The 7,680-nt window shown below is 41.8% G+C and overlaps 1 pseudogene; it reads right to left on the reverse strand.

Moving 5' to 3' along the window:
- Positions 1–3,793: 3,793 nt before the first annotated feature.
- On the reverse strand, positions 3,794–4,799 carry LOC106582943 (rhodopsin, freshwater form-like; annotated as a pseudogene).
- Between the last annotated feature and the right edge of the window lie 2,881 nt (positions 4,800–7,680).

A 7,680-nucleotide genomic window follows, 5' to 3' on the forward strand; every position in this document is an offset into this window, starting at 1 on the left:
TGTCTTGGAGCTCTACGGACAATTCCTTAGACCTCATGGCTTGGTTTTTGTACTAGTTTTGTCGCACCTTGATTACTGTTCAGTCGTGTGGTCAGGTGCCACAAAAAAAGCCTTAGGAAAATTCCAATTGGCTCAGAACAGGGCAACACGGCTGGCCCTTGAATGTACACAGAGATCTAATATTAATAATATGCATGTCAATCTTTCCTGGCTGAAAGTGGAGGAGAGATTGACTTCATCACTACATTTATTTATGAGCGGTATTGACATGTTGAATGCTCCGAGCTGTCTGTCAAAACTACTGGCACACAGCTTGGACACCCATGCATACCCCACAAGACATGCCACGAGGTCTCTTCACAGTCCCCAAGTCCAGAACAGACTATGGGAGGCACACAGTACTACATACAGCCATGACTACATGGAACTCTATTCCACATCAAGTAACTGATGCAAGCAGTAAAATTAGATAAAAAAACAGATAAAAAACACCTTATGGAACAGCTGGGACTGTGAAGCAAGACAAACATTGGCACAGACACACGCATACACACACACACACACACGATAACATACACACTATACATACACATGGATTTAGTACTGTAGATATGTGGTAGAGGTGTAGTAGGGCCTGAGAGCACACAGTGTGTTGTGAAATCTGTGAAGGTATTGTAATGTTTTTAAAATTGTATAAACTGCCTTACTTTTGCTGGACCCCAGGAAGAGTAGCTGCTGCTTTGGCAGCAGCTAATGGGGATCCATAATAAATACAAATACTGAAGAGCTCAGTGACTTTCGCGGAGCACTGTCATAGGATGCCACCTTTCCAACAAGTTAGTTCATCAAATTTCTGACCTCCTAGAGCTGCCACGGTCAACTGTAACTGCTGTTGTTGTGAAGTGGAAATGTTTAAGAGCAATAACGGCTCTGCCGTGAAGTGGTAGGTCACACAAGCTCACAGAACGGAACTGAAGCATATAGCGCGTAGCAATTGTCTGTCCTCGGTTGCAACACTCACTAACCAGTTCCAAACTGTCTCTGGAAGCAACGTCAGCACAAGAACTGTTCGTCGGGAGCTTCATGAAATAGGTTCCATGGCCGAGCAACTGCACACAAGCATAAGATCACCATGTGCAATGCCAAGCGTCGGCTGGAGTGGTGTAAAGCTCGGTGCCATTCGACTCTGTAGCAGTGGAAATGCGTTCTCTGGAGTGATGAATCACGCTTCACCATCTGGTAGTCCAATGGACGAATCTGGGTTAGGAGGATGCCAGGAGAACGCAAACTGCCCCAATGCATAGTACCAACTTTAATGTTTGGTGGAGGATGAATAATGGTCTGGGGCTTTTTTCATGGTTCGGGCTAGGCCCCTTAGTTCCATTGAAGGGAAATCTTAACGCTACAGCATACAATAACATTCTAGACAATTCTGTGCTTCAAACTTTGTGGCAACAGTTTTTGGAAAGCCCTTTCCTACGTTTTTTAAAATGTATTTGATTCTACCTTTATTTAACCAGGTAGGCCAGTTGAGAACAAGTTCTCATTTACAACTGCGACCTGGCCAAGATAGAGCAAAGCAGTGCGACACAAACAACACAGAGTTACACATGGGGTAAACAAATGTACAGTCAATAACACAATTGAAAACACTATATACAGTGTGTGAAAATGTAGTAAGATTAGGGAGGTAAGGCAATAAATAGTCCATAGTGCCGAAATAATTACAATTTAGCAATTAAACACTGGAGTGATAGATGTGCAGAAGATGAATGTGCAAGAAGAGATACTGGGGTGCAAGGGGGGCAAAAAATAAATAATATGGGGATGAGGGTAGTTGGGTGGGCTATTTACAGATACAATGATCGGTAAGCTGCTCTGACAGCTGATGCTTAAAGTTAGTGAGGGAGATATAAGTCTCCAGCTTCAGCATAACAATGCCCTCGTGCACAATGTGAGATGCATACAGAAATGGTTTGTTGAGATTGGTGTGGAAGATCTTGACTGGACTGCACACAGCCCTGACCTCAACCCCATCGAACACCTTTGGGATGAATTGAAACAATGACTGCGAGCCAGGCCTATTTGTCAACATCAGTGCCCGAGCTCACTAATGCTCTTGTGGCTGAATGGAAGCAAGTCCCCACAGCAATGTTCCAACATCTAGTGGAAAGCCTTCCCAGAAAAGTGGAGGCTGTTATAGCAGCAAAAGGGGGACCAACTTCATATTAACGGCCATGATTTTGGAATGAGATGTTTGACGAGCAGGTATCCACATACTTTTGGTCATGTCGTATATATAAACTAAATCAAAACAAGATCCTATAAGATACCAGGAGTATCTTAAGAAACAAAAAGAAAGATGCCTCAAGAGAAAAGAAAGTGCTGAACTGAAACCCATCTCACAACTTTCCCAGCGAGAAAAAAAGGAGGCAATGGAAAATAAACCAAAGATACAGAAGACCAACTATCCAGAAAGGAGTGGTTATGGAGTTATACCTGACAAGGAACACACCACCACACTCACCTGAAGTCTTACAGCTACAGAATGATGACCTACCTGAGTGAGCACACACCTGTCTGTCACGCCCTGACCATAGAGAGCCCTTGTTTCTCTATGGTGTAGTAGGTCAGGGCATGACTGGGGAGTATTCTAGTTTATTATTTCTATGTGGGGTTCTAGTTTATTATTTCTATGTTGGTGATTTGTATGATTCCCAATTAGAGGCAGCTGGAAATTGTTGTCTCTAATTGGGGATCATATTTAGGTAGCATTTTTCCCACCTGTGTTTGTGGGATATTATTTTGTGTTTTGTGCACCACTTAGTCACGTTTCGTTTGATCATTTATTGTTTTGTGCGGTTCACTTAAATAAAATATGTGGAACCCAGAGCACGCTGCACGTTGGTCCGAGTATGCTTCCAGTTCGTACGACGAGCGTGACACTGTCTCATGAGTCGGAATCAATATACTGCAGCCAGTGTACAATAATTTGTTTCATTTCAACCAGTGTTTCCAACCTTGTACATGTATTTCTGTCTAATGCAATGAATCCCAAAATGTTTCTAAAATATGCTGTGTAACCTTTTTTTTAGGTTTTGAATGGTGTGTTCTGTATCTTCCAAAAAATTCAACATGTGCAATTGTGTCATTAAAATGTTTTTCAGTTCTATATGCAATGTCATTTCCACCACACTCTGTCATTACCACAACACCAAGTCTTTACCACCACTGTACATATTTTTGAGGAAAAGGGGTATTAAATCACAATTGATATTGATGATGTGATCTTAAAATAATAAGAAAAATAAGATTTGATGTGTCAAATACATGTTTCTGAGTATCATCAAGGCATACATGGACATTTAGACATGAGAATGATGAGTACATATAATTAAGAAAACATGATTTAAAACAAATTCATGTGAAATGTTATTTAAAATACCTTAGGCATAAGTTCTGTAATTTCCTTTTCAACTAAAATAGCACAGTAGAGTATATGATGTGGTGGAAATGACATTTCCCCTCGGGTATTTGGGGAAACAGATACTATTTACTCTTTAAGAATATAAAATATTTCTATGGTCTCAGCCACTATTGGATCTTGTTTCCAGACAGAGTGAAGAAAATATTCAGATAGATAAAAAGCACTTTCAAGAGGTTTCATTTTCAAAAATATTTAACATCCAAAAGTGCCCGTAGTTGCAAAATCAACCTGATACTGTGCCTTCAGAATTGTACATTAGCGTAGACCTTTTCCATAATCTGAGACAGAGGTGCTGCAGCAGCCATCTTATGCAGAGGCCACAGAGCGGGAAGACACAGAGGAGGCAGTGGTGGATGCTCCCTCCTCCTCGAAGGGGTTATTTGGCGGAACTGCTTGTTCATCAAAATGTAAATGAGGGGGTTGTACAGGGCTGAGCTCTTGGCAAAGAAGGCCGGAACTGTCATGCACAAGGGTCCGAAGGTAAGTCCCTAGTGGGTGAAGACGTACACAAAAATGCTAGCACCCAGCACACCATGAAGGAGCTAACCATCATGATGTCCATACAGGTGACCTCCCTTCCAGCCTCCTGGGGTGTTTCAGACTCCTGCTGGGCAGAAGTAGCCTCCTTGACGATACAGAGCAGGTTGCCGAAGGAGATGATGACCAGGGGAATGGTGAAGTGGCAGATAAACATGTAGATGACAAAATAATCGTTTTTGACCTCTGGTGTAATAGTCAATACCGCGTGAGTACTGCATGCTCTCTGGGATGTAAACGTGATCAGCCGAACAGAGGGGGCACGGAAGCAGCAGCAGTCTTCACCCAGGTGAATGCCACACCTGTGATGGCATGGCTCTCCCCGAAGCAGAAATTGGTAAAAGCCCTCAATGGTGCAGCCGAAGGCGAAGTAGCCGTTCATGGAGGTGTTGAGCGTGGTGGTGAAACCGCTAAACACTGTGAAGAGATCGGCCACAGCCAGGTTGACCAGGATGGAGTTGAGGGCCGTCCGCAGCTTCTTGTGTTTCATGATGACGTAGAGTGTGAGGAAGTTGATGGGAAAGCAGGTGATGATGAGGAAGAACATGTATGCGGACAGACATGCGTAGGCCCAGGGCTCAGCCAGGTAGTACATTTCCATTTTTTCCATTTTAGTCATTTAGCAGACGCTCTTATCCAGAGCGACTTACAGCAGTGAATGCATACATTTCATTTCATGCATTTTTTTGTTTTGTTTTTGTACTGGGGGAACTCACACCACTCCTGTAGCGTTGGACATAGGCATATAGAATTTGGGTCCATCTGTGCCTTCCATGGTTCCTGTGTCTGTGTAGAGTCTGTGGGTGTATGTGGGTAACCCTTGAGGGGTCCTGGGAAGGTGGTACTGGGATACTCTGAGATACCCACTGAGCACTGACCCCCAATGGTCAGCCTTATAAAGGGGTTCACCTGATTACCAGGACTGATGTGGCGGCATGAATTGATGAATTGATCAATAATCAGTGCTGCTTTGAGTTGACAAGCAACTGATCAGGATATTAGGGTTAATATGTCCATCATCATTAATCCGACTGTGCTCTGAACTAGCTACTCATCAAGTTATTCACGTGATTAGGGCCATTAGGGATATTATTAGAGTTATTATGGCTAATAGGAGGATACCTGTCAATCATCATTAGAATAATTGGTCTAAATTGACACAACACTGTGTGTGTTGGAATCTTCACTGAGAGTCAATTATTCAGATATACATTAAAGGCCTGCATGGTGCTTTGTCCTACTCTCTTTCCCCCCAACAATGGCATATTTTCAGAATTTAAAATAGCGGCTGTTTTCCACACATTTTGGATAATCAATTAAGAATCACCATAGGGAGTTTGAATTGTGTTTAATTACAATGCAGTGTACCTCATTGCTCCTGGCAGGGAATTAAGCTCAGACAGTTTTTGTAGCATGATAATAAAAATGAAATCAATGTACCTTTTTGTGACAATTAAAAAATACCATTCCTATATATTCAAGATCAGTTAACATAATACTGGCATACTTGGAAATATTGCATTGGTCGCTTTTAGTTTAAATCTTCAGAATAAACATCCTTAATAACAATGATATGTTGAAGTGTTTCAATGGTAAGACAGGGCCCGGTTTCCCAAAAGCATCTTAAGGTTAATCCTAGAACCATAGGATCCTACTCTAACGATGAACTTAACCTTAAGATACTTTTGGGAAACTGGGCCCAGGAATGTTTAGGTTGCATTGGTATCCCAAATGAACCGTGTATTTCTTTGTTTGTATTCAAGTAGGTATCAGAGTGCCATCCTATGGTCAACATGTGAAATCACATCCACCCTGTATGTGATGTGACCTATCCCAGTGTTTTGCCTGGACATGCCAGAATTGTACTGTGCTGGTGGCAGAAATATGGCTCTCCACAGAACAATATGTCACACAGGCAGACATTAAGGGATTGAATGATGTGCTAAGGCAGGGTACCTCAACCGAATTTGGCCCGCTGGTGGTTTTATTTAGCCCCCCAAGTTTCCTGAGCAAAACAATATATATATATTTAATTTGCATGTTTTATTGTTGGACATAAAAGGGATGAATGAGAACACTAGAGGCTTTCCCTGTAGCTAGTTTATTAGAATGGGATGTTGAATGTTGCCCATTCTCGTTCAAGGCCATTGGTTGGGAATGACCTATCGTTCTCTGTCACTAGGAGTGGTGTCTGTAGATTCACAGATCAATATCATCTGTGGTAGCTATTTTACTGCATGGTAGGAGCCAAGGCTGAGTGTTCTTCTCTGCAGCGCTTCACAAGCCTTATTTATACATCATGATTTCACAGCCCTGGGACACATCTCAGAGATGGAGATGATGCGCCTTCTGCTGTTGATCAAAATAATGGACAGCTCTTTCGGTGAGATATGGTGCAACAGGGTTTCAGTCTTTAACATAAAATGTCAAAAATGTACAATGTTAAAAAATATTACTTTACACCACAGATGTTTCTGCTTTGGCTCGCCATTTGGTCCTTCCACTCCATGCTGAGGGCTTTCAAAGGACATGAGAGTCGCGGCTCAGCATGACTTCACTTGACACCTGTCTACACTCTACACTCTTTCTGACCATTAGAGAGCGGCCCCTGTCTAGATACAATTTTGGAAAACAACAGAAAAGCAAAGGAATATTGTTGGTGTTTGGGAGGCTTGGTTGACTGATAAATTATTTGGTGAATTATATAAAAGGGTTTCTCTCTATATATGTGAGGAGGGAGTTGGTGTGGGGAGATATGGTGATTTCAGTAAAAACACTGATTCACCTCTTTTCCCTCTGTCTGAATGAACAAAGAAAGTCTCTCTCACTCTAGTACCATCTCCTGTGTCAGGGAGTTACAGCCCCAGAACTGCACTTAACGCTTCTCACATAGTCCACATAAATCAATAGATGAAAGGCCTTATTTATCATGTAGTGTGTTAGAGATAAAGATTAACTGTGCAGGAGGTGTCTAATAAATCTTGGGCTACCGGTTGCAGAGATTTTCAGAGAAAACGCATGCAAATGGAAATAGTTCCGGCATTTTCTAACAGCAGTTTGTCTTTGCTCAGTTGGGGAGAATGTTGAGCCAAAGGGTTAGTTGAGCCACCCGTTGTTTCTAGGAAACCATACACAAAATTAATCATGTGACCAAATCTTTAGGAAGAGGTCATAATTTAATGGAGTCTGTGAAGGAAGAAATGACAAGGAAAAAGTGGTATGCAATCTTAGGTGTAAAAAAACATTTTCACAAAGTGAAATCAATTTGTACTATACTGTAGGTTTCATGATGCTTGTATCTAAACCAAAGTAAATTGTTTTAAGATTGTTTTGCACATCAGGTAGGGTCTCTAAGCTTCAATATGAGGTCCTAAACCTAGCATGAAAGTGCATCCTTGTAGCTGTGTGGGCTAATATAGTCCAAATGTTTTCCCTGGGGTAAGTTGAGCCAATGGTCACCATACCCCATACAAATTATTACATTTAGTCATTTTTCTGCATAATATTTTTGCAATGTGTCATGCATGTAAACTCATTTTTGTTGGTACAGAGCAGACATTATCATACCATGTGTATACAAACATAAAACAAGCAGGGGTCTAGCCCCCCCTTGAGGTTCTTGAGAGATCAACCAAGGAAGTCAGAAGGGAAGAAAT

Source organism: Salmo salar, chromosome ssa22 (genome assembly GCF_905237065.1).
Source record: "Salmo salar chromosome ssa22, Ssal_v3.1, whole genome shotgun sequence".
NCBI lineage: Eukaryota > Metazoa > Chordata > Actinopteri > Salmoniformes > Salmonidae > Salmo > Salmo salar.